General features: G+C 45.0%; 1 pseudogene; it reads left to right on the top strand.

Annotated features, from left to right (window-relative positions):
• Window positions 1-1,772: 1,772 nt before the first annotated feature.
• LOC102871374 overlaps window positions 1,773-23,802 on the top strand; it is a 43,510-nt pseudogene continuing 21,480 nt past the window's right edge.

Below are 23,802 nucleotides of genomic sequence, written 5' to 3' on the forward strand. Positions count from 1 at the left end.
GCTGCTGCAGATGCCAGGTTGTGTCCACAAGGAAAAGATGTTCCAAAAACTATCCTAAGGAAAGAAGGAGGAGGATGTTCCTGCCAACACTGAGGATAAGTAAATAGGTTGAGGTGGCCCTCTGGGGATGACTTCCCGGTGTAGGAACCCTCCTGGGCATCTGTGGCTGTAAATATGCTAAGTGTCCTGCCTCAATTACCAGTTAAACTGGTGTTACTCATCTCTCTGCCAGGTGGATCACCACCAGGGTCCACTGTAATTCTTCACTAATCCAGGAAGCTTCTCTGTGGACGCTGGTCACTTCACTCACTTTGAGAGGATTAATCAGTTGTTCTTGGATTTCTAAAACATGGGAGAAACAACAGCCTCTCTCTGAGACCCAAGAGTCTCTTCTTCCTCTAATTTCCCAACATGCTCCTGAAGGAATAAGGGTGATATTAAATCTAATAGACTAACAGGTGTTTGGGGACACTTGACCTTTGACCTTCTATCTTGGAGATGCTTCTTACTTAAACAGGTCTAGAAAGGACAAGTACTGTGTATACAAGTTGGTACATTCATTCATCTATAATTACTGGGATTAGAAAATGAATGAGATCTTGGTCCTTTATCAAGAGGCTAATTAATATGTAAATCCAAATGATCAGATTATGATTATTGAAGCACTTCATCTTTCTCTAACTTCTCCTCCTCCTCCTCTTCTTATTCTCCCTTCAGATTTCTGTTCCTTGCTGTTTGGCTCATACTAAATGCAAATAAAAGCACAAAAATTACAAAGAAACAGGGAAGGGAGGTGAGGGTGAGGAAGTGGCTTAAAGTTTTGCTACAAGGAATCTACCAGGTGGTGTTTAGAACTGGCTACACTATCTATTATTCTTCACATGTACAGATCTTAAGGCAAACTAGTTCTCCCACCCCCTCCTGTCACTTTTCCTGTAGAGTGGAGGCTTTGTGGTCTTAGCTTTACCCTATTTCATTTTGCAAATGCACACAGCCTGATTCTTTATTTTAAAAACAATAGTTACCAGTATAATACCTTTCCGTTTAAGGATACAGAAAAAGTTAACGAATAAAATAGAAGGGACCATAATTACCTAATGGTGGTGGTTGTTATGTCCCGTTGAGTCACCTGTGACTCATAGCACCCCTATATAAAACAGCCCTAAACCTTGCTCTATTCCTTGCTAGTCTTATTGTCTCCAACATACCTATTCCCACTACCCCAGTGACAGAATCAATCCATATCTTCGAGGGTCTTTCTCTCCTGTGCTGTCCCTCCACCCTCCCAAGCATGACATTTCTCTCCAAGGACTAGTCCCTCCTTGGCAACATGTCCAAAGTATGTCAGACGAAGCTTCAGAATCCTTGCCTCCAAGGAGAAGCCCGGCTTCACCCTCTCCAGGACGGACTTGTTTGTTCTCCCAGTGGTTCATGACATACTCAATACTCTTCTCCAACACCACAGCTCAAAGACATCAACTGGTAATATTTTAAATATAACTCATTGCCCTGAGCCTGAACCAACTCACAGCTGACTCTCCATTGACTCTCTGAGACTGTAAATCAAACCAGAGGAGATTGTCCATCTTTCTCCCTCAAAGCTGCCAGGGATTTTGAAACACTGAGTCACAGTCTTCGTATCAGCAATGTAACTCCCTACAGTCACCAGAGCTGCCTATTTTAAAATGGACATCACTTAAAAAATTCAAACAGGGATAGAGTAGATTCTGGTTGGTGACTAATTAGCTTTTTATCTCTGTATGTGTGTGAAGATGGCAGAGTGGGCGCTAAAGTCCGTGCTGTCTGTGTGTCTGGGTAACATTTGTCGATCACCCATTGCAGAAGCAGTTTTCAGAAAACTTGTTACTGATCAAAACCTTTCCGATAAGTGGAGGGTAGACAGTGCAGCGACCTCTGCTTATGAAATAGGAAATCCTCCTGATTGTCGAGGGCAAGATGGCCTGAAGCAGCCTGGTATTCCTATGAATCACGTTGCCCGGCAGGTTACCAAAGAAGTCTCTGCCACGTTTGATTCTATGCTCTGTATGGATGAAAGCAATCCGAGAAGTCTGAACAGAAAAGAGAATCAGGCTAAAAACTGTTGGGCTAAAATTGAGCTTCTTGAATGCTATGATCCACAAAAACAACTTTTTATTGAAGAACCCTGCTATGGGAATGACCCTAGCTTTGAGACTGTGTACCACAGCGTGTTAGGTGCTGCAAAGCCTTTTTGGAGAAGGCTCTTCAATGCTGTGTGCGTCCCTTGCTAAAAGCCAACCAAGATGAACACCATTACGGTGATACTGTACATCTTTTAAATCAGTAGATGTGTTAGAGTGTACTAACATTCCATATCTCAAGACCAGAAAAATGTCTTCAGTTATTTTCCCATTTCCTACCTTAAAAAGTAAGGATGGAGAAAATAAAAATCAACAAATACAAATGAAAAATGTAGATGGGAATCAGTTGTGATTCGATGCAGAATAAATAAAAACCTTTCATTCAGACGGTGTATGGATGACATCAGATGTTTTCAAATTAGTTAAACCTCCCACTTTGCCTTCATGAAAAACAAAATAGTAGAACAGCAAAATAGACAGTGTTTTTAAGTCTTTTCCCCCTACTAGTTTATTTACAAAATTCAAATACAAATTTGAACAAACTCTTTCAATTTCACTCACCCCCCCATCAAATTATACAACCCAATGATTAATCACCCCTCCCCCTGCACATCCACATCCCTCTGCTTCCAGCCTCTCCCACCCCTCCTGGATCCTTATACTCATTCTACAATAACAGTTTTACACAATATTTATCCTTATGTGACTGAGTTAGTTCACTCAGTATAATGCTCTCCAGTCCCTCCCAAGTTAGGTAATAATTTACAAAGTTACTACTCCTGCATGCTGCATAGTATTCCATTGTGTCAATGTACCATAATTTCTCAATCTATTCGTTTGTGGTTGGACATTTGGGCTGTTTCCATGTTCTTGTAATGGTGAATACTACTACGAACATTGGTGTACAAATCTCAGTTTGTGCCTCAGTTCTCATATTCTCATAGCATATTCCAAGTAGTGGAATAGCTGAGTCATATGAAATTTCTATGTTAAAAAGGACAGTTTTGCAGCAAGGTCATTTTCTGGTGTTTGGCAGGTTGTAAGCTAACGACTATCATCACTCAGATTTGCTCAATTATAAGCTTCGTCTCTCACTGATACTGTTCAGTAGCCTTTTCTACCCCTCTAGTGAGTGACATGGGTAAGTGAGTGAAGGCCAAGTATCCTCACTTTCCTATCTGACCTCGAATCTTCTTATCCCAGGGCCTTGGGCTATAGGCATTCACCCTCTATATTAGAGATGTGTCAATTTACACAGACTCATAGTATACACTTGTCTGTTAAAAGAATAGGGAAACATTTAGGAAATCTTTAGTATCATTGCTAACTCTTAAATCTTGCCCACTCCATAAGGAAGTCAGATACTTTATTTTTTCTTGAACTACTTTGCCTCTCAAAATGGAATTCTATCAAAGACTCTGTATGCTGTTTAATTCTGTGATCAATTTGACAAACAAGCTTTTTTAAATTCTATTATATTTTTCAGATATAATGCAAATGTCAAATACATATTAACTTAGGTGGCAAAAAGAATTTTAAAGGTTGGAAGAAGAGAGTCTTGTTATGTTTAAGTTCTTAAATATTGATAATACATCTTTATAAGTGTTTAATAAGTTAGGAGAAGATAGGCACTTTGAGACATTGTATTACATTCATTTGAATACATAGCAGAAAAGACTGTTTTCAGAATAAAATGGCAAATATAAAACTAAGAATCAGGCTGTAGGGAGCTCTGGTGGCCTAGTGGCAAGACGCTGCACTGCAATCCCAGGGGTACGTGGTTCAAATCCACCAGATGCTCTGCTGGAGAAGGAGAGGGCAATCTCCTCCTGTACCAGTCAAATCTGATTTGACGGTACACGTAAAAATAATACAATAAAAATTAAATGAACAAACAAAAACAAAACAGATAATAAAAAATTTAAAAAAAAAGAATCAGGCTGTGTGCATTTACACGATGAAATAGGGTAGAGCTAAGATCACAGATCCTTCCCCTCACACAGGAGAAGTGATGGGAGGGGATGGGAGGAATATTTTGCTTTAAGAACTGTGCACATGAAGAATAGTGTAGCCAGTTCTATACACCACTTGTTGGATTCCTTATAGCAAAACTTGGAGTCACTTTCTCCCCATCGCTTCCTTTGATATATGCACCAGCAACTAGAGCCAAAAGGGAGGAAATAGAAGATTGCTACCAACTTTTGCAGTCAGTAATTGATCAAATGTGCAATCAAGAGAAAACAAACAGATTTAAAGAAAAATCGAACAGGTGAAAAATGGAAAGGGAAATTTTCCTCCCCATGTCTCTCCCAAACAAGCACTGCTGGGCTTTTTAGCCCTCCTTTCGGGGGGGTGTGGGTGGGGGGAAGAATCATGCTTTCAACAGCCTGTACATATAGATCCTCTGCTGTCCTGGTTACTGGCACAGTAAGGGTTGTACCGTACACAGTGTTCTGCACCTTCTGCCTCTGTTTACTGAAGCATCTTCCATGGTCGCACCTACCGGTCCTCATTCTTTTGAGCAGCTCTAGTATCCGTCCAGTTACTATCTTTGGATTGACCGTGTTGATGGGTTGGCCACCTTTCATTAGGATCAGCCTGCATCTGGAGCCTTCTTGGTGGTTCCCAGGTATTTAAACATTACAGACAATCCCCTGGTGCCTGCTGCCTGGTTCTGAAAAGACTTGGTTCTCCCTGGACACTATTTCCCCACAAGAAAGCAGGGTGATGCTTAGGGGTGGACAGGTGGCAATGCTCGAGCCTCTAAGCTACCGGGTGGCTTCGTATTATGAATGTGTCGCTGTGAACTTCCTTGAGGGAAGTGGTCACTCCACCTCCTGTTTCTGACAAGCTGGCTTGGTCGCACCAAGCCTGGCTATCTGGGGCCTGGGGTACCCTGGTGTGGAGGCCCTGCATCTCCTAGCCGGTGGAGGGTTGGCTGGGGCAGAAGATGGGCTCCTTGGGGCTGCTGGCTCAGGCTCCATCGGCTCTGCTTGCTCAGTGTTCATGGCTGCACGGTGCTCCTCTGAGATTCACAAACAGGAAGACAGTCCACTTCCTCCTTGCTGGGGCTGGTGCCCTGCTGTCCTTATCAGCCAGCTAGCCCAGAGGGGAAGGGGCAGCCCAGGGTTCAAAAGGCAGCTTCCTGGCAGAGGTGAAGGGGGATTTCTGGGTCCCACCGACAGCTTCTTATTTCTGTCAACCTATTGGCTCAACTGTGAAAGACTTCATAACCATCAAAACTCACCTTTAGCAAGTCTTTTCTAATAACCCTACCCTGTTTGGATTCCCTAAGCTCTTTTGAAACCCCTGGATGGTGCAAATGGTTAAGAACTTGACTTCTCTTCTGCCCGGGGCGGGCTGCGCTTGGCCCCCGGCTCGGGGCAAACCGTCACAGCCCTCAGGGTGAGCTCCTCAGTCCCCAGATTGTGCCATCTGACCCCGGGGTGGGGAAGGAGAAGAAAAAAAAAAAGAATGCCTAGGGTATCCAGAGAATGTTACCTAGGCCACCTTCTGCCACCCTCCCCCCCCCCAGTAAACCTGAAAGCAACACCCTCAAAGCCCTTCTATTCGTAACTCACAAGTTTGTTCTCTCTAGGTTTGCTCCCTTTCCTATAGGTAACCTTAACTCTGAGTTTTACTCCATAATTGACCCTGAACCCAGTGCCAGTGGCAAAAAGGAAATACAACTGACAGCTAAGGAAGCAAAGGAGGATGGAGCCTCTGGGTTCAACCAGCCATCCCCACTGGACCCACCTGGGAAAACACTTTGCAGTCCAGAGGGGAGCAAATGACAGGAAAATATCTTCTAACAGAGCAAGAAGACAAGCAGCTGTAACCCAAGAGCACCAGTAAGGTGATAAAGCGTCCTCCCTTCCCCCCTTTACATCTACGCCCCTGTTCAGCATGAAGAAGCCAGAGAGTCGGCACCCAATTCCCAAATCAATAAGACAGTTGGTTTAATTACTATTGGAAAATGCTTGTCATTCCTCTGTAGCATCTGGTCCCCACTGGACCCTCATCATTTCCTTCACCTGCTCCCCCCACCGACCAAACTGTGCAGCTCTGCAACTGCATCCTGGCCCATCCTCACCCTTCTGCCCCCAACCCTCACCTCCTTGTACCCCCAATATGTTTTTCCCAATAAAAAAAATATTATTTAAAAAAAAAGAACTTGACTTCTCACTAATTGAAAAGTTGGCACTTTAAACTCAACCAAAGACATCTCAGAAGACGGGCCTGGTGTTCGACGTGCCACTTGAAGGTCATGTCCATGAAAACCTGGCCAAGCACTGTGCCGCTTTGCACTATGCAGGGTCACTGTGAGTCAGAACTAACTTGGCAGCAACTGGTTTGGTTTGGTTTTGCTCCCTTGGTCCTGAGATCCAGTTCTTTTGAAGCTAAGTAGCCATCAAGGTCAAGGTTACTGCTGTGTGAAAAGGTTTCCTCCCCGAAGGCAACACTAACATGCTTTCTTCTGCCTTTCCCCAGTGCCCACCCTGCACAGCTCTCCCTGCTCAGCAAGGAGGCTCCGTGGGTGTGTGGGGACCAAGCAAGTCCAAAGGGGGTCCGAGGACAAAGGAGAGGAGCAAGGGGTGCAACTGCAGCTCCTCTGGGGGGGCAGGAGGTATCACTTCCAGGGACTAAGCAGCAGCTGAGCTGGAGGGAGTTGGGGGGAGCTGAGAGTATGAAGCAAAGGGTGTGGCTAGGGTGGAGGCTGGAGATGGGAGCTGCAGATAGTCACCTAGAAAATCAACTCCCTAATCAAACAGTTGCCATAGACCTTATAGCATAACCCTCATAATACAACATGCCCGTGCTTAAGGAACTGGAATCTTAAAATACAGTCAGAGTCAAACGATGCTGAACAGATTTAATCCTCTGTGGTGACTCAGAGCAGAGACTTAGGACACTTAGGTGCCTCCAGCGATCATCACGACCGTCTATTACTTCAGAGAACATTGACTGTGAGTCCAGGAACATCACTGGCAGCTGCTTTAAAAACAAAATAATAATAATAATAATAATAATAATAATAATAATGATGATGATGATGTCAGCACCAAACTGTTTAGTTGACACATTTCTCTTGGAAAAAAAATCCGTTCGAATCCACCAGATGCTCTGCCGGGGAAGGAGGGACAATCTCCTCCTGTACCAGTCAGATCTGATTTGACGGTAAACGCACATAAAATAATAAAAAAATTAAAAAAAAATCCAGGAGCAGAAACCAAACTAAATAGATAGGCAATAGCTATGAAGCCCTAAAAATCCAGTTATATCACTTTTGCAGTTGTTTGGACTTCATATAAAAGGCATTCTGTTAAGTACCTGGGATGCAGAGAAGAATGAGGCACATGGGGATTAGAAACTGGCAGGTGAGGCTGGAGTGAAGAATGGGGTGAAACGTGATGGCGTGGGCAATGCTGGGTGCAGGGAGGGGAGAAAATTGAAACAGAGAAGGTTCCTTAACAACAGAGATCTGCAAGGATGTGTCAGTGGTGGCAGGGAGGGAGAGGGAAGTTCCCTGAGTGATATCTTAAAAGCTGAGGGAAGCATAGAGCCAAAAGACCGAAAAGCAGGGATGCAAACAGGGCTGGTTTACCAGTGTTCACTGTTGTACTAGTCAGAGTAGCCAAGAGGTGGGAACAACTCAATGGCCATCAGATGAATAGATAAACAGGGGGTGGTATAAACCTGCACTAGAACATTCTTAAATCATAAACTCATCTAACTCATTGCTATTGAGTGGGAACGCATTCATTGCTGACCCTTTGGTGGATTTTGGAGGCTGCGATGCACACAGGAGGAGATTGCCCATCTTTCTCCTGAGGATTCTCCAGAGAGGTGCGGCTTAGCAGTGCAACGCCCTGCGGACGAGGACCAGGCCATTGGAGCGCCGGTGTAATACATTAAGTAACATGGATGAGCCCAGAACACATGCTTCATGAAGTAAGTGGGACATTAAAGGATGAATAAGAGTCCTAGTTACAGAAATATCTAGACTAGGTTAAATGTGTGGAGCCAGGAAGTAGATTAGAAGTTACCAGTGGCTGAAGGAAGGGAAGGAGTTAGGGGGAGGAGTTACTGTTTAGATGAGACAGAGTTTCAGTTTGGAGTGATGAGAAAAAGATTTGTAAACAAATGGCTGCACAGCACAGTGACTGTAATTAATGCCATGAAATTGTACACATAAAATGCTAATTTTTATGCTGTATGTGCGATATACCACAATGGAAATTAAATCAAAGCTGAGGAAGTCCAGTGACTTCTCTGTATTCCTGTTTCTTCATCTCTAAAACAGGGATGACAATAGCGCTTAACTCAATGCAGTAGTGAGAATGAAGTAGGCCAATACAGGCCATAATGAAACAGCTCTGGAAATCCCTTAACCCCTTCAAAGGACCCCACAAAATGGACCCAGAAGTGGCCTGGCGAATGACCTTGGATATGAGTTTCCAAGTGCTTCTCGACTGTCACCTCGCTCTATAGTCAGTCTTCACGGTATCGTCCAGGGGAAGTTCAGCGCCCTACATGCCCTGGGCGGCTTTCCACGCTTCACCAAAGGCCCTTTACTGGTGTTCACTGGACAAGCAGAGATCAGAGATTTCAGAGAGACAGAAAAGGTCGGGGCAGAGTCTGGGCTCAGCAACACTGTTGTCTCCAAGGTTGGTAAGACCCCCTCAAACCTCCCAGTGTGCCAGTATCCCCCACCTCCATTGAGGGGTGTGTGGAAACCTCGGGCTAAAAATACCCAGCCTTGTTATAAAGAGAAATAAGAACAGGAAGGAAGTGTGGGGAGGCAAAGCAGAAGAGACTATAAGGCCAGAGATGGAGAATCAAATGTCATTAATTATTGAAACTGATTAGGTAAATCAGCTAAGGGAGACCCTCGAGGTACCTAAGACGGTGAGCAAGGATGGAATCTGATGCACTTTGGACTGGGGCTTGGGTCAGGCACTGTAGCATCTTCTCCCAGAGAAATGATGTTGGCTCTGAGGAGAAGATCCAGATTTCCCCGAGGGTCCTCGGCCCAGGGTTTGAGTGGGCAGAGAGAATGTTCCCAGGGCAGTAGGGCATGTGCCCAAGGCAGTGGGAGGAATACTTTATAGGCCTGTCACTCACTCTGCAAGGAGAAAGCCACCTAAAAGCTCCTGGATCTCCTACCTGTGCAGGTGGAAAGGTGTTCTGCTGGTCTAGGGAACAGGAAACATCATGTTGAGAAGACAGATAAGAGGGAGAAAGGCTAAGTGGTATTCACTCTACTTGCTTGTTGAAACAGCAGGACCTGAAGTATTTGCTGCAGAAGGTGAAGGACAGTCTTCAACATCACTCTAAGTCAAATATCAAGAAAACAAAGATTGTCACCACTGGGTCAATTGGCAGCACTAAGATAGATGGAGAAGAGATTGAGGTGGTTAACAATTTCAGCTTGCTCAGCTCCACAATCAACACTCTTGGCACCAGCAGTCAGGAAATCAAAAGATGAATTGCATTGAAAAAAATCTGCTGTCAGGGGCATTTCCAAAATGCTAAAAAGGGCAATAATATCAATCTAGAGACTAAGGTGTGCCTACCTGATGCAAGCCATAGTCTTCACAATTACTTGCTATGTATCAGAGAGCTGGATAATGACTAAGGATGATTTGTGTTGTGGTGCTGGAGAATACTGAACATTCCACGGACCACCAAGAGAATGAATAGGTCTGTCTTAGGGTGAAACCAAGTTGCTTTATGGAGGCAAGAATTTTGAAGCTGCATCTCATGTACTTTGGGTATATGGCCTGTAGGGACCAGTCCTAGGAGAAGGACATCATGCTTGGAAGGATGGAGGGACAGTACATGAGAGGAAGACCCCAGATGAGACGGATTGATACAGTAACTGGGGTAATGGGGGTAGGTGTGTCAGAGACATTGAGACTGGCTCAGGATAGGATAGGGTTCAGAGCTGTTGTACATAAGGTCTCTTTGAGTCGCAGGCAACTTTATGGTACATAACAACAACAACAATGGGCCCAAGTGTCCAACAGCCATCTTATAGTGGGCACAAGGAACAACATAATCAGATTTCAGCATCATATAATAAGAGAGTTTTGTACCAAGTCCTAGGGTACAGAGAAATAAAGTAGGTTTCTCAGAACATGCCAGATGACAAAACAGCTATGAGATATCATCTCATCCCAGTAAGAATAGCAAAATTTATCAGAACAGCAAACAAATGTGGGCGAGGCTGTGGAGAAATTGAAACCCGTATTCACTGTTGGTGTGCAACCATTAAGGAAGGGAGGATGGCGCTTTCTCAAAAAGTTGGAAATAGAAATACCATTTGACCCAGTTCCACTACTGGGAATACACCTTAAAGAAACCATAAATACCACCCAGGCAGATATATGCACACCCATGTTTACTGCGGCTTTGTTCACAACAGCAAAGAGTTGGAAACAACCCAAGTGCCCATCAACAAATGAATGGATAGAGAAGCTATGGTATATTCACACAATGGAATACTATGCTAAATTGAAAAACAAGGAACTCAGGAACTACTATACAAAATGGGTGACCCTGGAGGACATTATACTGAGTGAAATATCTCAGTCACAAAAGGACAAATACTGTTTCAAGTCACTGTGTTAAAGCAAGACTGACATTGGGGTTGGGGGAAAACTAAGAGGAGATAAATAATGTATAGTGCACTGAAACAAATGAGGAAGAGAACTGTTTAGGAGGAATATATGATTAGGTATTATTGTCATGACAAGAGCCCAGAATGAAAGCTGCATAGTGGAGTGGACCTGGGGGGCAGGGGGGATTGTCTAACAGTGAAAGTTTTTTGGTTTTGGATTGGGTTTTTTGTGTTGTTTTTTTTTATTTTTCAAAGACAAAAGTGAACTGTGGGGGAGGGGTGGGTAGGGAGGAAAGTGTGCAGCAATGAATAAATGGCAATCCAAAGTTTCTGTAAAGTTTCATTAACATCTTTAAAAAATTTAAAAAAAGAAAAAAGAAGATGCCAGATGAGCTGATTGCAGAGGTGAAGTAATATTATTCATCAGGTAGAGAAAAGGGAGCACTAAAAAATACCGATATTCTGAGTATCATGAAACATTGTATACAAAGGGCTTAAATGGCAATTGGGAACAGGGAGAACTGGGACAGGTCTTGTAATGCTCTGCCAAGGCTTTGCATTTGACCCTGTAGGTTTGAAACAAATGGAGAAACCAGGAAAGAGGGAGCCACAAATCAGAGTTGTGTGTTTGAAGGATTTCCTTGGTAACAATGTGGAAGAGCAGTGAGAGGGGACGAGCTCAGATGTAACTGTGTGAGTCGACCCTACACTGGTTGAGGCAAGAGATTCCAAGGGCTTTCAGCCTCAACCAAGACGGCAGCAGTGAGAGTGGACTAATTTGGAGGGAGGGGAGACCAACTCTGTGGTTTCTAGTCTCAGTAACTTGGCATTTAGCCATGTCACTGACAGAGATGGGCAGTGAAAAGAGAGGCAGGGGCTCAAAGGGGCGCGTTCTAAGAGGTGTACATGGGAGAAGGGAGGGTCCTGAAGATCACAGAAATGCTAGGTGCAGGGATAGGACTGAGACAGGTGGCAGATGACGCCCTTCTAGCTGAGTGAAGAAAGGTGCACCGTCATTTAAACATATGGATGGTACTTGTGGTGGACCATGCCTGGCTTGTGGGGTTCTCCTGGAGGAAGCATGGGAGTGCACCAAAGAGGCTGACTGAACACCCTCACTCTTCGGCTTATGGCCTGAAGATTGGGCAGTATCAGTTTACACTGCCTGGGTGAGAGAAATCGTGGATTATATTACCTCACCTGAACTCAATTCTCCTTTACAAACTGGACAAGGGGCTTTAAAGGGCTCCTGCAAAGGAATTAAATTTCATCCTAACTCAGCAAGTACAACAAAGAGGAAAAGGGCAAAGCCGACACTATTTGTCAGTCACACCGTGAGGTGGGAACAGTGATAATCCATACAGTGTGAAGACGGTCCCCAAAGAGTGAACTTCCCAAGTGTAGACAGTGTGGACTTCGCTTCCATTACAGTTAAAAATGAAACTTACCCCAAGTATGTATGGTGTCTTGAGATGCTGGTTAGTCCTATTGGGTGAGGTATACCATTTATAAGCAATTAAACATACAGTAAGGGCGCATGCTTACATTTTACTACTTGGGAACCGTAACGCCTCAGTGTGGGAGTTGTCATCTCACTCAGGATTTGACTTGAATAAAAAGAATCCCAAGTTACGAGTTTCAGGTCCCAGGGAATAAGCTGTTTTCCTACATTATCAGTTCTACACATCTGAAACACTGTTTACCTCTTAGAACAAAGGATTCTTGTACTCTGGAGTGTGGCTGCAATAGCTCGCTGCTCTCACCTGGGTTCTTCTCTTCCTTTTGGAGACGAGGGAAAGATTGGTTGAGCTCCCTGGAGAAAAGCATTAAGCAAATACAAGCGTTGCCAACGTTATTGTTACTGTTGTTGATAACAGTAATGGGCAACAGCGTTGTACACGGCTCCAAGGGGTTCTAAGAAGGATCCAAGGGGGGTGTTTCCATACAATTCCACCATTAGGTTTGGTGGAGAAGGGGAAGCCCCTCAACCAGGTGGACTGACATGATGACTGCCACAATGGGCTCTTGTGTGTCAGGAAGTGTGAGAAGGGCACAGGATGGAACAGGGTTCAGATCTTTTGTTCATGGGATTGCTGTGAGTCGTATTTGACTCGACAGTGCCTAACAACAACATATATACAGAATCCCAGAGCACTAGATTGTACTTAAGCAAAACCTCTGCTTGGACCAGGAAGCAGTCCTCAGAACAGAGCAAGGAAACACTGCATGGCTCAAAATCAGGAAGGGAGGGCGTCAGGAATGCATCCTGTCTCCATACCTTTTCAACTTAAATGCAGAAGAGATCATTTGGGAGGCTGGATTTTATGAGGAGGAATGTAGCAGCAGGATTGGAGGAAGACTCATCAACAACCTACATTATGCAGATGATATAACCTTGCTTGCTGAAACTGAGAAGGACTTGAATGAAGCACTTGCTGTAGAAGGTCAAGGACTGCAGCCTTCAATATGGGTTGAAGCTCAACATCAAGAAGACAAATATACTCTCAGCACTGGGCCCATTGGCAGCATCAGGATGGATGGAGAAGAGATTGAGGTTGTTAACAGCTCCAGCTTGCTGCACAAGCAACACTCTTGGTACCAGCAGCCAGGAAATCAAAAGATGAATTGCATTAGGTAAATTTGTTGTCAGGGACCTTTCCAGAGTACAATGCTATCTATATCTATATATCATTATACCTTTATAATTATATATATATAAAAGCTTTTACATCTATATACCTATATATATGATGTTATTATGTGCCATTGAGTTGGAAGTGATTCATATCTGACCCTCCAATGGGTTTTCAGAAGCAATTAATACATCACACAGGAGGAGATCGCCCATCTTTCTCCTGTGGAGCAACTGATGGAATCCCACTATGTGCCTTTGGCACACGCTCCGAACGCAGCTCCTTCCCACTGTTGTTCCCTGCCATCAAGGCAGAACCAACCCATGGCTAAAGCTCCAGCGGGTTTTCAGAGGCAGTAAAGAGCACTGCCTCTACTCCACATGGGAGGAGATCAGCTATCTTCTATGGAGCAGCTGGTGGATTTGAACCATGAGTCTTTGGGATTACAGTGCAGCTTCTTACCACTAGGCCACCAGAGCTCCCTTTTTCATTGTTTTGGAGTCTCTGGTAGATTCAAATTGCTAGAGACTTAAAGTTATTTGGTTCATAGAGAGCGGAACACACTACACACTGACTGTTCCACCAAAGTCCCTTGCTTTTGCTCTCAAATGCCGTCAGGTTGAGTATGACTCATAGCGACCCTCCGAACCCTCCCCTATCCTATGCCATTCTTACAATCTCTGCCACACTTGATCCCATTACTGCAGTCACTGTGTCAACCCATCTCATTGGGGGTCTTCCTCTCTTTTGCTGACCCTTTACCTTTCTAAGCATGATATACCTTTCCAAGAAATAGCCTCTCCTAACAACATGTCCAAAATATGTGAGATGAATCTTCATTAGCTTTGCCTCCAAGGAACACCTGGCTGCACTTTCTCCAAGACATATCTCATATCTGTTCTATTGGCAGCCCATGGGATATTCAGCACTCTTCTCCAGCACAACTCAAATGTATCAATTCTTCTCCTGCCATCCTTACTCACTGCCCAGCTCTCAGACACACAGAAGTTGATTGGAAAGACTATGGCTTTAATCAGGTGCACCTTAGTCTTTAAGCTGACATCATTACTCTTCAGGACTTTGGAGAGACCCCTGACTTTCTCAATGATATAAGTCTCCTGATCTCCTGACTTCTACTACCAAGAGTTGACTTTGGGTCTAAGCTAGATGAAATCATTGACCATTTTAATCTTTTCTCCATCTATCATGATGTTGCCCATTGGTCCAGTGGTGAAGATTTTAATTTTGATGTTGAGATGTAGTCCCTATTGAAGGCTGCAGTCCTTGACCTTCTGCACATGAGGTCCTCTTCACTCTCAGCAAGGTTGTGTCATCTGCATAACTGTTGAGGAGCCGTCCTCCAATCGTGATGCCACACTCTTCTTCATAAAGCCCAACTTCTTGAATGATTTGCTCAACATGCATATTGAATAGGTATAGAAAGAAGATACAGCCCTGACGCACATCCTTCTCATTATTAAACCATGCAGTGTTCCCTTACTCTGTCTGGACAACAGCTTCTTGGTCCAGGTGTAGAACAAGATAGAAGCATAATTAAGTGTTTGGGCATCCCCAGTCTTCTCAAGGCCATAGTTTGTTATGATGCACACAATCAAATGCCTTTGTATAGTCAATAAAACACAAACAAGAGCTCCTTAGGGGAGGTTGATAGGGGGAGAGTTATTCTTTTCCACCAAGTATGCTCCACACTTATTGAGAACATGCTCCATGTGGAAGGTACAGTCAGGCACCACAGACAGAGATGAACAAGCCCTTAGGAGGCTGATGATGAAGTTAAGACACACACATAACCACAACACCGACACACACAACCACAGCATCAAGTGGGCTTTGCTAAGGGTCCTGAGAACTTCAGGCACGGGAGACCCAGGGTTCCAAGGAAGGCGAGTAATGCGCAACCATAATGAGAGCCAGGCTGAGCCCTGCAGGAGCTGACTTCTGGCCTGAGCCTTGGATCAGACCTCACTCTCAACCTTTGCTGTCCAGTCAGAGTTGACTCATAGCTAACTCTCCAGCAGGTTTTGAGAGGCTATAAAACCACATGTGAGAAGATTGCCCAACTCTCTCTCAGAGCAGCTGATGGATTCCAACTGCCTGCCTTTGGGTTGACGGCACAACTCTTTGCCTCTAGGCCACCAGAGCTCCCTTGAGTCAGGTCTATCTAGGTAGAAATGGAGAGAAGAGTAGAGCTGAGGGAATGAAGCCCACACGTGGAGTAACGTGGAATGTGTGTGATCACCAGTGAATGCAGCTTCGGCTGAATACTGAGAATGGAGGAAAGAAGTGGGTGGGAGGATGTGCTAGAACCAGGTTGTCAGCAACCATGTGCTGGACGAAGGAATCCTGGGCTTATCCTTAGTGAGCAATGGGGAGCCTTTGAATGCTTGTTTGGGGTTTTTTTTTTTGTTTGTTTGTTTTTAAACAAAAGAGGCACTTAAATTCAAAGTTAAAAAAAAACAAACCTAACAAACAAAAACACCCTAATTAGCCCTAGGTTCCATAGTGAGTTGTGGTCTAACTATGTCTTGACTCTAGATTTGGACTGGCACAGGCAAGACTCCTGGCCTTTCCACTGACCAGACATCTCGGCGGGTCTGTGGGAAAGGCCTCCACGTCCAGGGAGCTTGAGTTTTTCAGCAGCTTGGTTTCCAATCCTGCTTCTGGCTTGGATTCTGGTGAGCTGAATCTTCCTGTGCAACCTGGGTGGTGGACGAGCTGGTGCCTGGACGGCAAGTCTTGGGAACCCAATGGGTTGGGCTGGATTTGACAGAGTGTGGGATCACAGCAATAAAATGAAGGGAGAGGAGCCCTCGGAGCATCCTGGGGTGTGGGGCGCACAGGGCGTGGGGCCTTGCATTCCTGGATGGTTAAGACGCCGTCACTGATGATTATCATTATTATTCCTGCTCCGTCTTCTTCAAGCTTTCATCCTGCAGGACCCTGCCTAGCAGGGACGGCGTCACTAACTAGCAAGGCCTCCTGGGGTGGGGCGGGTCGGGCGGCTCCTGGCTGTGAGGGAACACAGTGTGACTGTGGGCTTCTTCTCCAGTGAGCTCAGGGAACTTTCCAGTGTTGAGCTCCGTCCGGAAAGCACGGGCAGAACTTCTCAAGGGAAAAGCTGAAGTCCAGGTCCAAGGAGGGACTTGGCTAACGTCCGGTGAAAGAGACCACCTCCTCCATCCCTGGCTGACTAGGCCGTGTTTATCCTCACCCAACTGGGGCAGATCTTGTCAGCCTGGAGGGCAGCCAGGGAAGGTGTGGATTCAAGAGAGAACTGGGCTGGGGCCAGGACAGCAGAGCGGGTTGGTACCCACCTTGCCAGGCGCTGCGGGCATCATGAGGTCAGGCTCCTGGTTTCGCGTCTCTTTGGAAGGTCCTGCCATATGGGTGGATCTTCCCCAAGCCCCTGAGGGAGGACAATGCCACAGACGTGCAAAGTGCCCAGCTCTCTTGCAGCAGAAGGCAGATTCAGCAACCCTGGACAGGAAGAGCCTAGATCTTGCAAAGATGGGCCAGGCCCAGGGGCAGAGGGCCAGATGAGGCTTAGAGGCAGGGAAAGGGGGTGCACATTACCTGTGTCTGTGCTGTGTGTGTTGTCGTCCGTGTGTTGCTATGCATGTGTGTATTTACGTGTCCTTGCACATATGTGTGTAGTGTGTACATTTGCTAACACCAGGTTCCAGTGGTAACATGTCCTTACCTGCTAAAATGAGATCAAAGAGAATGTGAACAATAATCTGATGATTGGGTGGGGGGCTGCTTACAAATAACATGAATCAGGTCTGGCAGGAGGAACCCAATGACAAAAGTAAGGTGGGGCCCACAGGCTGCAGGCTGAGCCCCATCCTCTAGATGCTGGAGTCACCTTCTCTACCATGTAGTGACCATGCAGAAAGCAGCACTGAATGTCTTCTCCCTTACGAGAGGGGAGCAATACAGAAGAGCAGGCTGAGGAGGCTAGAGAAGCAAAGACAATAATAGACGAGGTTTTGGTGGCCTCCTCAAGCTTTCACTTCCTCACGGCCTCCCAGCCCAGCACCAATTCACCAAGCATTTCACAGGCACCTACTATGTCCCAGGCAACGCTACTTGGAGCTGTGAGTGAAATAGGTACAGGAAATTGGGAAAATCTGCTGTCAGGGACCTCTCCAGAGTACTGAAAAGCAATGATGTCAGTCTAGAGACTAAGGTGTGTCTAGTCCAGGCCATAATCTTCACAATTACTTGCTATGCATCAGAGAGCTGGAGAATGACTATGGATGACAAGGAATAGATGTGTTTGAGTTGTAGTGCTGGAGAAAAGTCTTGAACATACTACTAACTGCCAAGAAAACAAATAAGTCTTTCTTGGAGATGGGGAAACAAAGTTTCTCCTTGGAGGCTAGGATGTTGAAGCTCTGTCTCACATACTTTGGGCACGTGGCCAGGAGGGACCAGTCGTTGGAGGACATCATGCTCAGAAGGGTGGAGGGACAACACAGGAGAGGAAGGCCCCTGATGAGATGGATTGATACAGTGACTGGAGCAATAGGGGTAGGTGCATCAGAATCAGTGAGATTGGCTGAGGACAGGGCAGGCTTCAGAGGTGCTGTACCTAGGGTTGCTATAGGTTACAGGTGACTCGATGGCACATAACAACAACATCCTTAAAGACGGATCTTTCTTTTTGGTTTCATCTCCACCATCCACACAATTCACCCTGGAATCCCAAGACATCTTCCTGACTGGCCTTTTTGCGCCCCTGCCTCTGTATCCACTGCCAATTCCCTGAGGTTACATAGAAGCAACACTCATTAGATTCCTTGACACCCACCCAGCCAAAACACTCAGCTCTCGGCCACAGAAATTCTCTCCTAGGCTTGCCGCTGTGGTGAGGCCAATCCAAGACACACTCCCACTGTGGTGCTGCCACCTTCCAGATCAAATAGAGCTGTTAACTTGTAACGCCTCCACTGCCTTGTCTTCTGCTATTGGTTATTGGATGTTTATAAGATACAATGTAAGCTTTTTTAGGCTATTTTCCAGGGCCTTCCCACACTTTGCTCACTCTTATTATTACCCAACAGTGTCCCTTCCCAGTCCCAGCACATGACAGTAAGCAGCAGACATCTCTAGGTTGGAACATGAATGAAGACCTCTTCAAATGGAAGAGCTTCTGAGTTTACAGCTGATTTATTCAAAACCAGTTACTAAAGTCTGACCATGATTACAACTTATGAATGTGTAACACGATCAATATAATTGATACCGCTACTGTGTGTACCTGAGAATGATGATTTGGCCTGCCTGAAAATGATGATTCGGCAAATGTTGTGCTTTATATATGTGTATACATATTTAAAACAATTTGAACACAAAATCCCTATGAAGCAGAGTATTATCCTGACACCATGCAATCAGCATGAATCAGAGCGGACTTGATGGCTACTGCTTAAGGCTGTTTTTGTTTTTATTTGCAGTATATGGAGAGCAGGGGGGTTATTGCTGTGTCTTGGAATAAAAATTAAGATCAGTCCAAATAAATACACAAATAAATAAACAAAGCCCATTGATTAATAGCTGTGGTCTTGGTACTACACAACACTAATGTACGGACAGGTACTAAGACAGCTGCCAGGGAGTTTGACACTAATGAGAAAAATAGCACATTGTGAGTGGTTAACAATGGGCGGCCATCATGGAGTCCACTGAGACCTCGTGATCTTTTCTTCCAGCCTTGATGGTAAGAAAGGGAAATATTCCAAGTGGACGTCCACACGGTAAAAGCCAAAAGACAACTGCCCCAAACCTCTTCTCCCTTCCTTTCCAAATTCACAGGATGTGACACAGGAAACAGGGGCAGAAGAGTGAGCCTGAGAATCACACACACACGTGAACTCTCTGGACTGCAAAGGGCACAGCACAATTCAACTGTGTGAAGACACGCCGGATCCTGCAGCCCCTTGAGAAAGCCTCCTCCTTGCTCGGTGGGAAGTTCACTCTCCTCTGCTCTCTGGCTAAATGGACCACGAGAGGTGGTGCCCCCATGTTTTTAAACTCTTCCTGAGGTTGTTTAAAGGTGAGTCAGGCCTTAACTACTATTAATTGGCAGCAAAGTCGTCCAACCGTCTAACTAAGATGAGATCCTGCCAATTTCATCCTTTTGCTCCTCTCCTGTCCTCGGCGGAACAACGAAAACAGACGTTTTGTACTCTGAATGCTCCCTATAAATTTGCATCAAAACTCTCATAAGTGAGAGATCTTTAGCTTTGATGATCCCTGTTCATGTGAAAATTTTTTAGCGGATGTGACAGACAGGAAAGAGACCAGAACAGGCTCAGATGCCTCCCATGTTCTCTTGGGGCCCTCTCCCGAGTGGAGTCCTCCCCTCATCCGGTGCCTCTGCCATGTGGGGTGTGTGTGTGTGTGTATGTGTGTAACAGTCTTGTTTGTGGCACAAACTGGGTCCCAAGAATGCTGAGGGAGGCTGTGCATACAAAGTGCAGCCGTCAACTGTTCCTATACAAGTGCAAGTGGCTTGAGTTCTAAAAAGAGAAAAGCATTCAAGAAATAAAATGTTCAAAGTCTTCTACCCTGAGATTTTCTTTAAATCTGCCCTAACTTTATGGGAGTTTCCTCAATCAAAGGACAAACCACTGCACTGAAAGAGTTGGTTTTTATCTTTTCTTTTCTGAGCTTCCCGAATCCTAAAATGGCCAGGTTCAAAAAAAAGGGATGCTTTTCTTCTTGCTTCACAGCTGCAGCCTGAAATAACTTTTCTCTCCTCTCTTCCAGTCTCAATCCCACCATCCTTTCAGGTTAAGCTAAAATCAAACCTTCTTCATGATATTTCTCCCATCTAACCAAGCCCTGGTTCAACTCTCCTTTCTCTAATTTAAATTCCCAGCAATTTCCATTAGACTGTGCATCTGATGTGCTTACATAATGTCTCACATTTTCTGTGTGGCTTAGGTATATGAGTTTTGTCTTCCCAACATGACTGTGAATGTTTTTAGAGGGCAAAAGCCGTTTCTTATATTGTGGAGTCCCTCGGAACACTTGAGTGGAGTATGTAATAAGGCTTTATTGAGACCTTCAGCTGCCTTTCACTTCTCATTAATCATCAGAGAATTTGTAACTGGAGAAAAACATTCATAAATGTAATAGATGTGAATAAGCCTTTATTTGGGTGGAGCAACCATCTTACACAACCTCAGAGAATTCCTACTGGAAAGAAATCCATGGATGTGTCCATGGGAGAGCCCTCAGGTGAGTTTGGAGGCTTGGACGACACGCCTTACTCAATATCATGAGACCCAATTATATGAATGTAGCGACTGTGGGGAAACCTTTGCTCAAAATGATACCCAACATGAACATTCACATTCAAGAGAAACTCTGAACCCCAAGGACGTGGGAAAGCCTTCTCTTAAGGCCATCACCAGCCAAGGTCGGAGAACTCACCTGCGTATAAGGAACAAAGCTAGACACTGAGAATACAGACGGCACCTGTATCCCTGTGCTAGACCCAGTCCCTAGTTGAAGAAATCAAGATGTGGGCACAAGGCATTATAGTCCATGGGCACAAGTACAATATTACAAAATCTTGATTAGCATCTTTTTCTTTTTTACCTTGATACAGAGCATTAATGTCTTTGATTTCCCTTGGTTTTGCCTTAGTTATCTAGTGTTCCCATAACGGAGCTAAGTGGTAGCTCGGTTTTTGAAAGTGAAAAAATTTATCTTTGCTGTTAAGGAGGCTTAAGTCCAAATCCAGGGCACAGGCTCTAGGGGGAGGCTCTCGGGGCTCAGGCTCCAAGAGGAGGCTCTCATTCTGGGGCAAGCATTCCAGGGGGAGGCTCTCACTCCGGGGCAGGGCTCCAGGCTTTCACTCCGGGCAGTGGGGTAGGGGATCCAGGGGGAGGCTCTCACTCTGGGGCAGGAGCTCCAGGCTCTCACTCCCGGGCAGGGGCTCCAGGGGGAGGCTCTCAGTTGTCTCTGAAGGAACACCTTCTCTCTGTTTATCATTCCTTGCTTCTCTGACAATCTCCACATGGCATCTGTCCTCCCCTGTTTGTGTTTCTTGTTCCTGAGTCTAGGCTACTCTTACTCCTTACTCAGAAGGAATTTGATTTAGGAGCCTTCTTCACTGAGAGGGCCTCATTTATTAATGAGAAACAATGAAAATCCCACTTCCAAACAGGATTACATTACAGAGAGAGGAACTAGGACTCCAACATGTATAGTTTGGTCGTGGGGAGATGACACAATTTCATTCATAACAACTGCCTCATCTTAAACTAGGGCAAGGAAGGCATGGTTCACCTTACATATGTCATAAATGAGCAAATGGCTGAAGAGGCTGCATACCAGTCTAGGGTTCTCTGGGGATCAGGATAAGAACTCTAGACTCTGGAAGACTTCATTCAACATGCCCATGCCAGGAACCACAGGAGGTGCTAAGAAAATTCAAAAGAGAAATCCTGTGTCCTCATCCCCTGAAGTAGTATATGGAACAGAGAGGAAATAGACAGATTCTTAAAAGCCAGTAACTGCTTTACTGCAGAGCATACAAAACACAGTTTTCTGTGCAGTGGGCACAGGAAAAGGAGCCTCAGTCCATCCTACTGGGGAAACAGGAAAGGCTTCACACAGGAAGTGTCAGTTAATCTAAGACATAAAGGTTGAGGAGTTGCCAGATAAACAAGCAAAGAAAAAAGGTTTCAAGGCAGAGAAATAGCAAATAAAAAGGCATGACAACAAGAAAGTGGACTCCTAGGAAGTTGTATGCAAAGCACAGAACGTAGAGGGGATGGAGTGAGGCCGGCTACGCACTGCTGTTGCCGTTGTTGCTAGGTGCCGTTGAGTACGACTTACAGCAACGCTATGAGTAAGAGATGTGAACCCTGTCCAATCCCATGCCCTTACCACCCCTGCTGTAATACTTGAGCCCATTGCTCCAGCCAATCCTCCATTGAGAATCTCATTGAGGGTCTTCCTTGCTTTCGCTGATCCTCCATCTTCCCAAGCAATATGTCCTTTTCCAAGGACTGGCCTCTTCTAATTACAGTGTGTGAGATGGAGTGCCATCAACCTTCCCTCTGAGAAGCACCCTGGCGGCACCTTCTCCAAGACCTGTCTGTTTCCTTTTCTGACAGTCGACGGGATATCCAGCACTCTTCTCCCACACCATAACTCAAAGGCATCTATTCTTCCACTGTCATCCTTAGTCAGTGTCCAGCCTTCTGATGCATAGGAAGCAATGGAAAAGACCCTGGCTTGCATCAGGCTAGAACCAAGAACAGAAGGCCACTGAATGCCATGCAAAGCGACTTCCCTCTAAGACATGGAAGCTGTATTACTGTCACAATATAAACTTGTTGTTAAGTGCAGTTGAGTCGAGTATGACTCATAGTGACCCTATGAACAAAAGACCTGAACCCTGTTCTATAATTATGGAATACAAACTTAGTGGCTTGAAATGATACAAATATATTCTCTTATAGTTTTAGAGGGAAGGAGTCTTACTGGGCTAATACCAAGTGTCAGATGGCTGTGTTCCTTCTGGAAGCTCTAAACGAGAAAGTGTTTTTTCTGTCCAAGTTCTTAGAAGCTGCCCACCCTCCTCTGCTCATGACCCTCTTCCACCTTCACAGTCAGCAATCCGACCACTCTAATCTCTGCTTCCACAGCCATAGTTGCTTCTGTAACTCTGAGTGTCTTGTTTCCCTGCTATAGAGACCCTGGTGATTTCTCTGGGCCCATCCAGATTACCTGTGTTCTCCATGTGGAGATTCTTGATCCACATCTGTATGGTCCCTGCCATGTAAAGTGGCATACACCCACGTTTGGGGACTAGGTTGTGGGCATACTGATAAGAGGATGCTGCAGTATCGCTCTGTGATTAAAAGAGTCACCTTGTGTGGCAGATCCTCAAAAATTAAAGACAGACTTTTCATATGACTGAAATTCCACCCGTAGGTACCTACCACAGAGAACTGGGGAAAGGTACACAAAATTCATATGCATGTATGTTCTTAGTATTACCAGTGGAGTTCCAATTAAGAGTCAAGGGTCCTAGCCTTTTCCTCAGGGAAGAATACTTAGAAAAGGTATGTGGATGGGTAAACTTTCTTTTTATTTACAATCAGAAAAAGGAGACAGAAGGTAGTGTCTTTGAAAAATGTTATCTAAAAAAGGGGAAGTTTTGAGAGAGTATTTATAAGTCAGATTAAGGGTGTGGGGGGAAGGGTTCTTCTTTGTTTAATGGGGAAAAATGGGCTATTTCTTAGAAAAAGAGGTATTATGTAAGTCAGGAGTTGTGAGAAACTGATTTTTTTTTTAATTTAGGTTGTTTATTTTTCATTTCAATGAACATCTACAGAGATTTTGGGATTCCATTCATTCATTGTTGCACCCTTCTCCC

Source organism: Elephantulus edwardii, unplaced genomic scaffold (assembly GCF_000299155.1).
Source record: "Elephantulus edwardii isolate Elephantulus edwardi_28Jun2011 unplaced genomic scaffold, EleEdw1.0 scaffold00077, whole genome shotgun sequence".
Lineage (NCBI taxonomy): Eukaryota > Metazoa > Chordata > Mammalia > Macroscelidea > Macroscelididae > Elephantulus > Elephantulus edwardii.